Here is a 14,688-nt window from a genome sequence, read left to right as displayed (position 1 = left end):
AAACAACAGAGTAACAAATTACAACATCCTTTCTGTTCACTAAATGATACATTGTAAGCTCTAAAAGATGGTTCATAACTGACATGATTTAAATGGGGTTAGATAACTTAAATGACATAAAGAAAGCCCACATAAAGAGGAGAACACTGCGGTCCATTCTGTTAAGAAATACCTTGTTGACCCTATTGTCATCACTGCAGTTCATCAAGGTCATGACATGGTCGCTAAGCCTATACAGCACCACTAGGATATCACTATTATAGTGGTATCATTATACAGCACCACTAGGATATCACTATTATAGTGGTATCATTATACAGCACCACTAGGATATCACTATTATAGTGGTAATATTATACAGCACCACTAGGATATCACTATTATAATGGTATCATTATACAGCACCACTAGGATATCACTATTATAGTGGTATTATTATACAGCACCACTAGGATATCACTATTATAGTGGTATCATTATACAGCACCACTAGGATATCACTATTATAGTGGTATTATTAAACAGCACCACTAGGATATCACTATTATAATGGTATCATTATACAGCACCACTAGGATATCACTATTATAGTGGTATCATTATACAGCACCACTAGGATATCACTACTATAGTGGTATCATTACACAGCACCACTAGGATATCACTATTATAGTGGTATTATTATACAGCACCACTAGGATATCACTATTATAGTGGTATTATTAAACAGCACCACTAGGATATCACTATTATAGTGGTATCATTATACAGCACCACTAGGATATCACTATTATAATGGTATCATTATACAGCACCACTAGTATATCACTATTATAGTGGTATCATTATACAGCACCACTAGGATATCACTATTATAGTGGTATCATTATACAGCACCACTAGGATATCACTATTATAGTGGTATTATTAAACTGCACCACTAGGATATCACTATTATAGTGGTATCACTATACAGCACCACTAGGATATCACTATTATAGTGGTATCATTATACAGCACCACTAGGATATCACTATTATAGTGGTATTATTATACAGCTGATATCACTATTATAATGGTATCATTATACAGCACCACTAGGATATCACTATTATAGTGGTATCATTATACAGCACCACTAGGATATCACTATTATAGTGGTATTATTATACAGCACCACTAGGATGTCACTATTATAGTGGTATCATTATACAGCACCACTAGGATATCACTATTATAGTGGTATTATTATACAGCACCACTAGGATATCACTATTATAGTGGTATCATTATACAGCATCCCTAGGATATCACTACTATAGTGGTATTATTATACAGCACCACTAGGATATCACTATTATAGTGGTATCATTATACAGCTGATATCACTATTATAATGGTATCATTATACAGCACCACTAGGATATCACTATTATAGTGGTATCATTATACAGCACCACTAGGATATCACTATTATAATGGTATTATTATACAGCACCACTAGGATATCACTATTATAGTGGTATCATTATACAGCACCCCTAGGATATCACTATTATAATGGTATCATTATACAGCACCACTAGGATATCACTATTATAGTGGTATCATTATACAGCACCACTAGGATATCACTATTATAATGGTATCATTATACAGCGCCACTAGGATATCACTATTATAGTGGTATTATTATACAGCTGATATCACTATTATAGTGGTATCATTATACAGCACCACTAGGATATCACTATTATAGTGGTATTATTATACAGCTGATATCACTATTATAGTGGTATCATTATACAGCACCACTAGGATATCACTAATATAATGGTATCATTATACAGCACCACTAGGATATCACTATTATAATGGTATTATTATACAGCACCACTAGGATATCACTATTATAATGGTATCATTATACAGCACCACTAGGATATCACTAATATAATGGTATCATTATACAGCACCACTAGGATATCACTAATATAATGGTATCATTATACAGCACCACTAGGATATCACTAATATAATGGTATCATTATACAGCACCACTAGGATATCACTATTATAATGGTATCATTATACAGCACCACTAGGATATCACTAATATAATGGTATCAATATACAGCACCACTAGGATATCACTATTATAGTGGTATTATTATACAGCACCACTAGGATATCACTATTATAATGGTATTATTATACAGCACCACTAGGATATCACTATTATAATGGTATCATTATACAGCACCACTAGGATATCACTAATATAATGGTATCATTATACAGCACCACTAGGATATCACTATTATAATGGTATCATTATACAGCACCACTAGGATATCACTAATATAATGGTATCATTATACAGCACCACTATGATATCACTATTATAATGGTATCATTATACAGCACCACTAGGATATCACTATTATAGTGGTATTATTATACAGCACCACTAGGATATCACTAATATAATGGTATCATTATACAGCACCACTAGGATATCACTAATATAATGGTATCATTATACAGCACCACTAGGATATCACTATTATAGTGGTATTATTATACAGCACCACTAGGATATCACTATTATAATGGTATTATTATACAGCACCACTAGGATATCACTATTATAATGGTATCATTATACAGCACCACTAGGATATCACTAATATAATGGTATCATTATACAGCACCACTAGGATATCACTAATATAATGGTATCATTATACAGCACCACTAGGATATCACTATTATAATGGTATCATTATACAGCACCACTAGGATATCACTAATATAATGGTATCAATATACAGCACCACTAGGATATCACTATTATAGTGGTATTATTATACAGCACCACTAGGATATCACTATTATAATGGTATTATTATACAGCACCACTAGGATATCACTATTATAATGGTATCATTATACAGCACCACTAGGATATCACTAATATAATGGTATCATTATACAGCACCACTAGGATATCACTATTATAATGGTATCATTATACAGCACCACTAGGATATCACTAATATAATGGTATCATTATACAGCACCACTAGGATATCACTATTATAATGGTATCATTATACAGCACCACTAGGATATCACTATTATAGTGGTATTATTATACAGCACCACTAGGATATCACTATTATAGTGGTATTATTATACAGCACCACTAGGATATCACTACTATAATGGTATCATTATACAGCACCACTAGGATATCACTACTATAATGGTATCATTATACAGCACCACTAGGATATCACTATTATAGTGGTATTATTATACAGCACCACTAGGATATCACTACTATAATGGTATCATTATACAGCACCACTAGGATATCACTATTATAGTGGTATCATTATACAGCACCACTAGGATATCACTAATATAATGGTATCATTATACAGCACCACTAGGATATCACTATTATAGTGGTATCATTATACAGCACCACTAGGATATCACTATTATAATGGTATCATTATACAGCACCACTAGGATATCACTATTATAGTGGTATCATTATACAGCACCACTAGGATATCACTATTATAGTGGTATCATTATACAGCACCACTAGGATATCACTATTATAGTGGTATTATTATACAGCACCACTAGGATATCACTATTATAGTGGTATTATTATACAGCACCACTAGGATATCACTATTATAGTGGTATTATTATACAGCACCACTAGGATATCACTATTATAGTGGTATTATTATACAGCACCACTAGGATATCACTATTATAATGGTATCATTATACAGCACCACTAGGATATCACTATTATAATGGTATTACTACTTCTGTTCATACGCTGTGAGAAAAAAATCTGTGCTATATGAATCTTCATCTTTCAGTGTTACTATGTAGAGCGTGTATAAGAGGATTGCGATCCAAATGACACCCTATTCCCTATTTAGTCCACTACTTGGGCAAGTAGTGCACTACATAGGGAATAGGGTGCTATTTCGGATGTAACCTCAGAGTTTATTAGCAAACAATGTTGTTGTTATATTACTGACCAGGTTTGAACACGTACCCATGAATAAGTGCCCATGGATAAATGTATCATACATAACCTTTACTAGGAAAGGGTTGAAGTGTTATATAGATAGAAGCAACTATGAATCTTCTAGAGAACTCCGTCAGGAATCCAAAGGGCTTTACTTTGTTCCTGGTTCAATATAGTCATGATCTGAGTGCAAATGTAGGCCAGGCTTCCTCCTTGGACGATACCTGCAACACAAAAAGACGGTTTGAAAATCTGGACCGTACAAGTGTCTCAGTGTAAAGTGATCTATGATCAGGTTCACCTCTGTCTATGTAATCTTATTCATTATGATTAGGGCACTTTGGTTTTGTTTAGTGACTGAACTAAGATCAGTTTAGCCTTTTAGATTATAAGTAGGGCCCTACAGTATGTTTTGGTTAATCATGTCACATGACATGGATGGTGTAACCATCCATCCTCCAGCACCATCCTCAGACAATTGCTTTAATTTTTTTGTTGTCTAATTCTCTCTTCTGGAAGGCTTAAAAGAAAGGTCATGTGACATGATTAACCCTACTTATGCTTTAAAAGGCGGAACTGATGTTAGTTCAACAGTCCTACTCTGAGACACTTCAGAGTACATGTCCCCTGAAGTCAGACTGGAGGTATATACAGTATGACTGGCCTTCTCACACATCAACAAACTGAAACATGTTATGGTGGTTATGTTGATGGTTATGTTATGATGGTTATGTTATGATGGTTATGTTATGATGGTTATGTTATGATGGTTATGTTATGATGGTTATGTTATGATGGTTATGTTATGATGGTTATGTTATGATGGTTATGTTATGATGGTTATGTTATGATGGTTATGTTATGATGGTTATGTTATGATGGTTATGTTATGATGGTTATGTTATGATGGTTATGTTGATGGTTATGTTATGATGGTTATGTTGATGGTTATGTTATGATGGTTATGTTATGATGGTTATGTTATGATGGTTATGTTGATGGTTATGTTGATGGTTATGTTGATGGTTATGTTATGATGGTTATGTTATGATGGTTATGTTATGATGGTTATGTTATGATGGTTATGTTATGATGGTTATGTTGATGGTTATGTTATGATGGTTATGTTATGATGGTTATGTTATGATGGTTATGTTATGATGGTTATGTTATGATGGTTATGTTATGATGGTTATGTTATGATGGTTATGTTATGAGGGTTATGTTATGATGGTTATGTTATGATGGTTATGCTATGATGGTTATGATGGTTATATTATGATGGTTATGTTATGATGGTTATGTTATGAGGGTTATGTTGATGGTTATGTTGATGGTTATGTTGATGGTTATGATGGTTATGATGGTTATGTTGATGGTTATGCTATGATGGTTATGATGGTTATGTTATGATGGTTATGTTATGATGGTTATGTTATGAGGGTTATGTTATGATGGTTATGTTATGATGGTTATGTTATGATGGTTATGTTGATGGTTATGTTGATGGTTATGTTATGATGGTTATGTTATGATGGTTATGTTGAGGGTTATGTTATGATGGTTATGTTATGATGGTTATGTTATGATGGTTATGTTATGATGGTTATGTTGATGGTTATGATGGTTATGTTGATGGTTATGTTATGATGGTTATGTTGATGGTTATGTTATGATGGTTATGTTGATGGTTATGTTATGATGGTTATGTTGACGGTTATGATGGTTATGTTATGATGGTTATGTTATGATGGTTATGTTGATGGTTATGTTATGATGGTTATGTTGAGGGTTATGTTATGATGGTTATGTTGATGGTTATGATGGTTATGTTGATGGTTATGTTGATGGTTATGTTATGATGGTTATGTTATGATGGTTATGTTATGATGGTTATGTTATGATGGTTATGTTGATGGTTATGTTATGATGGTTATGTTGAGGGTTATGTTATGATGGTTATGTTGATGGTTATGATGGTTATGTTGACGGTTATGATGGTTATGTTGATGGTTATGTTATGATGGTTATGTTATGATGGTTATGTTGATGGTTATGTTATGATGGTTATGTTATGATGGTTATGTTATGATGGTTATGTTGATGGTTATGTTATGATGGTTATGTTATGATGGTTATGTTGATGGTTATGTTATGATGGTTATGTTGTTGGTTATGATGGTTATGTTATGATGGTTATGTTGACGGTTATGATGGTTATGTTGATGGTTATGTTATGATGCTTATGTTGAGGGTTATGTTATGATGGTTATGTTGATGGTTATGATGGTTATGTTGATGGTTATGATGGTTATGTTGATGGTTATGATGGTTATGTTGATGGTTATGATGGTTATGTTGATGGTTATGTTATGATGGTTATGTTATGATGGTTATGTTGATGGTTTATGATGGTTATGTTGATGGTTATGATGGTTATGTTGATGGTTATGATGGTTATGTTGAGGGTTATGTTATGATGGTTATGTTATGATGGTTATGTTGATGGTTATGTTGGTGGTTATGATGGTTATGATGGTTATGTTGATGGTTATGTTATGATGGTTATGTTATGATGGTTATGTTATGATGGGTTGATGGTTATGATGGTTATGTTGATGGTTATGTTATGATGGTTATGTTATGATGGTTATGTTATGATGGTTATGTTATGATGGTTATGTTATGATGGTTATGTTATGATGGTTATGTTATGATGGTTATGTTATGATGGTTATGTTGATGGTTATGTTGATGGTTATGTTATGATGGTTATGTTATGATGGTTATGTTATGATGGTTATGTTATGATGGTTATGTTGATGGTTATGTTATGATGGTTATGTTATGATGGTTATGTTGAGGGTTATGTTATGATGGTTATGTTATGATGGTTATGTTATGATGGTTATGTTATGATGGTTATGTTATGATGGTTATGTTATGATGGTTATGTTGATGGTTATGTTATGATGGTTATGTTGAGGGTTATGTTATGATGGTTATGTTATGATGGTTATGTTGATGGTTATTCTCTGTATTATTATTTTTTTTTTTACCTTGGTCAAATAAATGAAGCATAGATTGATAACTTTCTTTCTAATTTGGCACATGGTGTGCTTGGTCAAAGAATAATGGCACCGATTGACCTATAGGTGGCGCTGTTATAAGCAGTCTCACTTAAACCCTTATATCCTTCTTCCTGTTTGTTATTACACACAATTGCTGAGACTGAAGTGCATGTGTACTAGTAAAACATAGTTTGAACATGAGGCTATAAAAATATAGACAGTTTAAGGCTATGCAAATGTAGACAGTTTGAGGCTATGAAAATGTAGACAGTTTGAGATTATAAAAATATAGACAGTTTGAGATTATGAAAATGTAGACAGTTTGAGATTATGAAAATATTGACAGTTTGAGATTATGAAAATGTAGACAGTTTGAGGCTATGAAAATGTAGACAGTTTGAGATTATAAAAATATAGACAGTTTGAGATTATGAAAATGTAAACAGTTTGAGATTATAAAAATGTAGACAGTTTGAGATTATAAAAATATAGACAGTTTGAGATTATGAAAATGTAGACAGTGCATCTCAGTGCAAGAGGTGTCACTGCAGTACCTGGTTTGAATACAAGCTGCCTCACATTCGGCTCTGCTTGGGAGTCCCATACGCCGGCGCACAATTGGCCCAGCATCGTCCTGGTTTGGCTGGGGTAGGCTGTCATTGTGAATAAGAATTTGTTCTTAACGTACTTGCCTAGTTACATTTTTTTTTTTATTCCTTTTGTGTTATACAGTAGATAAAACGTTCACATAGGGGTGGTAATTTTGAACTTAGTCTTCTCCAGACAGAATGCAGGTGGATGTTCTATTTAAAAACGTTCCACCCATCAGGCACGTTAGGCACGCCATGGCTTTAAAAAAAATCATAGCACTTTTCCCACTCAATCGAAGAGTCTGTTTTTATTTTTTATTTCAAGGATAATTGCATATGTCACATCAAGCAAGAAAACACATCAGAAAATCTATGAATCAGTGTGCCGACGATTTACACTAAGATTTTTTTGGGGGCACCATGATGTTTTAATAAACATCATTATTATGCATTCAAGACTCAGTTTTGGATTTATTCTTTTTTTCTCGACAGTGTGTGGGTCTCCATCTCTTCACGTATCCTTATTTGGACTCCTACGCACCTGGAACAGACACTATTCACTAGTAAGGACCTATGAGGTTGGAATAATACTGTGAAATTGTGAGAATTATGATCATGCTTTTTTTGTGTGTGTGAGAGCTGTTTGAATAGACTGCCTGAAACGTCAGCCTGTTTTGGTGGGATGGATTTTTGGCCCGCTTGGTGACATTACCAGGCGGTAAATTAGTTAATAGACCAGCAAGAAAGACTTCCAAACGTCTCTGCCAATAACAGCAATTTTTCCGTTTTCCCCTCCTCACTCCGACCACTCCCAGACAGTCCTAGAAAAATTATTGCCTGAGAAATTGCTCTTTGCTCAGAAGGTAATTTTGTTTTCACTTAAAATTTAAAAAAAAAACAATCACAGTAAGGTACTTAATTGTTACCCATAAATAATTTGATGTTGAGATAAAACCGTCTCCATTAGACCTTTATAGGGGCAGTGCAGTCTAAACAAAGCCAGTTTTTTTAATGATATTTCCACACTATGAGGTCTAAATAAAACTCTGACATTTAGAAAACGATGACCATGCACTTTTTGTGTAAGAGCTACTTAAAAAAGGCCTGGAGTTTCAGCCTGTTCAGGTGGGTTGGTTACATGCTATGGAGAGGTAGCTAGTTGCCAAAAGCAAGAGAGATTGTTCGTTATACTGGCTACATGCTATGGAGAGGTAGCTAGTTATGCACGGCCAAAAGCAAGAGAGATTGTTCGGTATACTGGTTACATGCTATGGAGCGGTATCTAGTTATGCATGGCCAAAAGCAAGAGAGATTGTTCGGTATACTGGCTGCAAGGCAGCAATTGTTTCTGTGCACTGTTTTCTATCAGAACAATCACTTCATCTGATTTGGCAAATGCACAGCACTTTTTGGCAGTGGATTTGCTATCAGCGTCATCCATCCCGCTCCATCATATTGCATCCGGCAGAGTGAGTCCGTGCAACTTATTATGTGACTTGTTAAGTGCATTTTTACTTCTGAATTTATTTAGGCTTGCCATAACAAAGGGGTTGAATACTTACTGACTCAAGACATTTTCAGCTTTTCGTTTTTAATTAATTAAACATAATTCCACATTGACATTATGGGGTATTGTGTGTAGGCCGGCGACAAAAAAAAATCCCAATTTGATCCATTTTAAATTCAGGCTGTAACACAACTAAATGTGGAAAAAGTCAAGGGATGTGAATAATTTCTGAAGGCACATCAGGTGGTTAGCTGGGTTCACAAGTAGAATATTGTCGTGTACCAAGATAACAGCTCATCTTGCCTCAGCGAGGGCACTGGATGGGCGTCACATGAGAATTACTTTCTCAGACTATGAGTAGGCTATCTCAGTGGTGTGATTACGGCACAGTGTTTGATGGGTAGTTTATTTTTCATTTATCAAGATGGCAGGCATGGCAGGCTCAAGATGGCATGTGTGCATGGCAGGCTCATGCCTCAGCGATGACATCAGGAATTAGTCATATGGGAAATAAGCCCTACTGCGATTTTCTGAGAAGCTATTTCAGTAAGGTGTGCCTGCTATAGCCTACACCTCGTTTTACCTTCATGCTACACATGGCATCATACAGATGACATTGCTGAATTATCTTTAAGCTCTTAAATGATGTGGTTCTGCCATACACACAGTTTGTTGTCTGGCAGCGGTTCTGCTGTTTTGGGGATTGGTACAGTGTACCTTGCTCACTGCCTGTAATTATTATCTTAACATGATGAACACTCTGGCGGTGAGATACCCCGAAGTAGCAGAGCTCTGGCGGTGAGTTACACTGAAGTAGCAGAGCTCTGGCGGTGAGCTACACTGAAGTAGCAGAGCTCTGGCGGTGAGTTACACTGAAGTAGCAGAGCTCTGGCGGTGAGATACCCCGAAGTAGCAGAGCTCTGGCGGTGAGCTACACTGAAGTAGCAGAGCTCTGGCGGTGAGCTACCCCGAAGTAGCAGAGCTCTACTGAAGTAGCAGAGCTCTGGCGGTGAGATACCCCGAAGTAGCAGAGCTCTGGCGGGGAGCTACCCCGAAGTAGCAGAGCTCTGGCGGTGAGCTACACTGAAGTAGCAGAGCTCTGGCGGTGAGCTACACTGAAGTAGCAGAGCTCTGGGGATGAGCTACCCCGAAGTAGCAGAGCTCTGGTGGTGAGCTACCCCGAAGTAGCAGAGCTCTGGCGGTGAGCTACACTGAAGTAGCAGAGCTCTGGCGGTGAGCTACCCCAAAAGAGCAGATCCTAGACAACATATTGCATGTATGGTAATCTTTCTAAAAAATTATTAATGGCGTTTCCTGTCTGAAACACTATTCCTGTGTTTAAACAACATCATTGGCTAACTGCTGGTAACGTACTATAATGCCCAGCCTCCAGCCTTTCCTCTCAGAGCTGGTAACGTACTATAAGGCCCAGCCTCCAGCCTTTCCTCTCGGAGCTGGTAACGTACTATAAGGCCCAGCCTCCAGCTTTTCCTCTCAGAGCTGGTAACGTACTATAAGGCCCAGCCTCCAGCTTTTCCTCTCGGAGCTGGTAACGTACTATAATGCCCAGCCTCCATCCTTTCCTCTCTGAGCTGGTAACATACTATAAGGCCCAGCCTGTCCCCTTCCAAGGACAGCTGGCACTCAGCTGAGGACAGACGAGGCTTAGCTTCAATCAGACCCTCTCCATGTTCACCACCGTGCTGCATGTGTGTGTGTGTGTTTTGTGTGTGTATGTGTGTATGTGTGGGAGAGAGCGTGTGTGTGTGTGCGTGAATGCATGCGTGTCTGTGCCTGAGTTTGTGTCTGTGTGAGCGAGAGTGCCGGGTTCAGCAGACTTAATCTTCCCCTCCGATTACAAAAGAAAATGCCAACCAGAGGTCGCCTTCAGTGGAACACAATTATCCTGCCAGAGCAAATGCAGGTGGAGTAGTGTTGTCTAGCGCAGTGTTTCGATTAATTAATGTTTGATCACTTTATTAATCCGTTTTGGAACGTGTCTGTGATAGGGCCCTTACGGGAAAAAACACATCATTTCACATGTGGAAAATCACAATTTCACATGACATTTCCACACGTTTTACACTTGTGAAATCATGTGTTTTTTGGAACACTTCACATGTGATGATATTTCACATGAAGTTTCACGTGGATTTTCACGTAATAACATAACCATTTACATGTGAATTCCAATTTTCACATGATTTTGACACACATGACTACATTGTGTATGTGTGTTTCTACAGTAATTATTACCTGCGTTTTGGTGCTAAGCCACCATGTCTGTGTCAGTACCGGACCTGTATTTTGGATTTTATTATATTTATCATAGTAATTCAGGAGTAACATTAAAACAGAATATTCCCACACTGTACTTAAGTACATTTAAAACCAGATACTTTTTGACTTTTAAATAAGTAGTATTTTACTGGTTGACTTCAGCTTTTACTTGAGTCATTTTCTATTAAAGTTTCTATTAAAGTATCAAGTATGACAACTGACTACTTTTTCCACCTCTGATCCCAAGTGGGAACATATTTTATCTAAACAGCCGATAACACCTGCACATTTGAAAACATGTGATCACAAGTGAAGTGTTTCAAAAACACGTGTTCTCAGGGATGATAAATGCGCTTCCCACTAGTAATTACCAGTTGGAGGGCTGTTCAAGTGGATTTTTCACTGTCGTATATGGTAAATTCCCACTTCCCACTTGGTTACGAATGCAGCATTAGGTACAATCATTACTGCACTTTGAAATGTAGGTGGGGTCAATTGTCTGGCGGGGGCTCATTAGCATATTTGGGGGCAAGGTGTAAAATATGTTGTATTTGTGCCAACCGTCAGTGGAAATGTTGTACCAGTTTGCCGTTTTATGATTACGTTGAGCATGTCTTTTGACATTGTTAATTTTGCAATCTTTGTAAGAATTTGTGACAATCAAGAGCTGCACTGTTAAGAGGTTAACAAACTAACAAACGAAACGTGAAGCCAACGTAGTGCTCACAGGCAACTAAACATGGACAACTACCCACAAATACAGGTGGGAAAACGGCAAACTAAGTATGGTTCTCAATCAGAGACAACGATAGACAGCTGTCCCTGATTGAGAACCACATCCGGCCCAACACATAGAAATGCAAAATCATAGAACATACATAGAATGCCCACCCAAATCCCACCTTGACCAAAACAAAATTGAGACGTAAAAAGCTCTTTACGGGCAGGGTGTGACAAAATGAAACTTTGATCAAAACGTTGTACACTAATGGCACCTGCTGGTCAAAAGAATTTAGAGCAGCCAAATGATTATAGATGGTGTCGCACACGCCGTAGCACGTGCGCAGGGTAGCCTTTTTGTCTTCTATCAAACCAATACCAAACCAATCAGGTGGTTGTTTGTCAACACGAAGCTTCGGATGTAATTGATCGGCACACCGCTTCGAAGTAAACGGCGTAGCGATTTCGACACCTGCCTCGGAGCTCCGGCTTCAAACCAAACATCACCAATTCTCTTACAAAGATTACAAAGCATACAGTGTCAAATGAGGAGGTCTTCATGCAATGGCATAGCCATCAAACAACTTACACTGCTACAACACTTCCACTGATGGTTGGCACCAATACTCAGTGGCGATTTTAGCATGCAAATCTTGGTGGGGCAAACTCCCCCCCAAAAATGTGATGCATGCCAGCAAAGCCACTACACAACACAACACTAAACAATACATGAATTGCACTATAACAGTGACAAACGGTGCCCACAAACTGTTAGGACCTACATAAAGCTGTCCCAACAGCAGAGCTTTCTTTTCAGACTTACCTGGCTACACCTGGCTATCAGCGGACCCTTGTCTGGCAGCGAAAACAGTTCATTCAGCGGCGACCCATCATTCACGGTAGGTGGGGTATAGCCCTGTTTTGAGCCCTATCTGTTTAACAAAAATAAAATGTTTTAATTACAATATATTTTTTGTTGTTGCCTGTTTTTTGGCATTAATACGTGTCACATATCAGTTTGCAATCAATGTAAAAAAATATTGAGTTTTTAAAGCCTCATATAGAGACATGGTCTCTTTTTTGCTTTCTTAAGACAGCTCAGAAAATGCAGGTGTTTCAGCCTAGCTCAGTTCTTTCTGTGGTGGAGAGGCAGCCAGTGGAAAATACAGTTTAGGGGTTGGCAATCTTCTGTAGTTGCGCTGTGATTGGCTCAGTATTCTGTCACTCATGGGGACACTATGTCGCTGCAAAATCTATAGGGAGCGCTAGAAAGTTCAAGCCCATTAGAAGTGCCCATCCAAGAAGCCTCAAGGTCATTGGCCACAGATAAAACAACGTCAAATCACGTTATATCTGCCGTACCTTTGATTGGACTGATCATGACAACATGATCATGATGCTCATTGGCCATTGGACATAAACATTACACAAAAGTTGTAAATCACAAATTCAACAATGAGTGGTTTGGAAGGAATCAGTGGCTAACTGCAGGCACTGCAAAGCATCACTAGCCTGCTATTCAGTGGAGTGGGTGTATGGTCCAAGTCTGGGAATCAATCACTAGCCTGATATTCAGTGGAGTGGGTGTGTGGTCCAAGTCTGGGAATCAATCACTAGCCTGCTATTCAGTGGAGAGGGTGTGTGGTCCAAGTCTGGGAATCAATCACTAGCCTGCTATTCAGTGGAGTGGGTGTGTGGTCCAAGTCTGGGAATCAATCACTAGCCTGATATTCAGTGGAGTGGGTGTGTGGTCCAAGTCTGGGAATCAATCACTAGCCTGCTATTCAGTGGAGTGGGTGTGTGGTCCAAGTCTGGGTTTAAGGGTCTCTTTTACAAGCTTAAAAGGATAAATATTCACATGCAACACCATGGGCCAGAAAAAGGTTGAATACATTGGTCATGCTGTCAATCCAGCATGACTTCTGGTGCATTCAAAACAACTGGGAACTCGGGAACTGGGAAATCTCAGACTTCAGCGAGTTCAAGACATTTGGGAACTCTGGGGGGAAAAATGAGCTCCGACTGGGAAAATGGGTTTTGAAAGGCCATCTGACTTGGAATTCCAAGTCGGGAACTTGGGTCTCTTTCTAGAGCTCTGACCTGCAGATCACTGACGTTATGATTCAACCTTGTTTTTTCCAGAATTCCTAGTTGTCTTGAATGCACCATACATCCAGAGAATACCAGACATTGATGACAAAGTTTGCCCACAAGAAGGACCGTGGCGCCACCTTCCTGTTCTTGTGAGCACAACACCACGGTGGGTGCAGAAATATATTGTATGCGGCTGCCTAAATTATGTAAAATCGTAATGTGAAAAAGTTGATTTTTAGCCCGGGCTTAATATGGTTTGGGCCGGCATGGGTTTTATGGTTTGCGCAACATTGTAACCTATGTTTGAGACCAACGTATGGCCTTGGCTGTGTGTGTGGCTGTGGCTGTGTGAGAAGCGCG

This window comes from Salvelinus alpinus, chromosome 7 (genome assembly GCF_045679555.1).
Source record: "Salvelinus alpinus chromosome 7, SLU_Salpinus.1, whole genome shotgun sequence".
In the NCBI taxonomy this organism is placed as follows: domain Eukaryota; kingdom Metazoa; phylum Chordata; class Actinopteri; order Salmoniformes; family Salmonidae; genus Salvelinus; species Salvelinus alpinus.
This window is presented reverse-complemented; position numbering follows the sequence as displayed.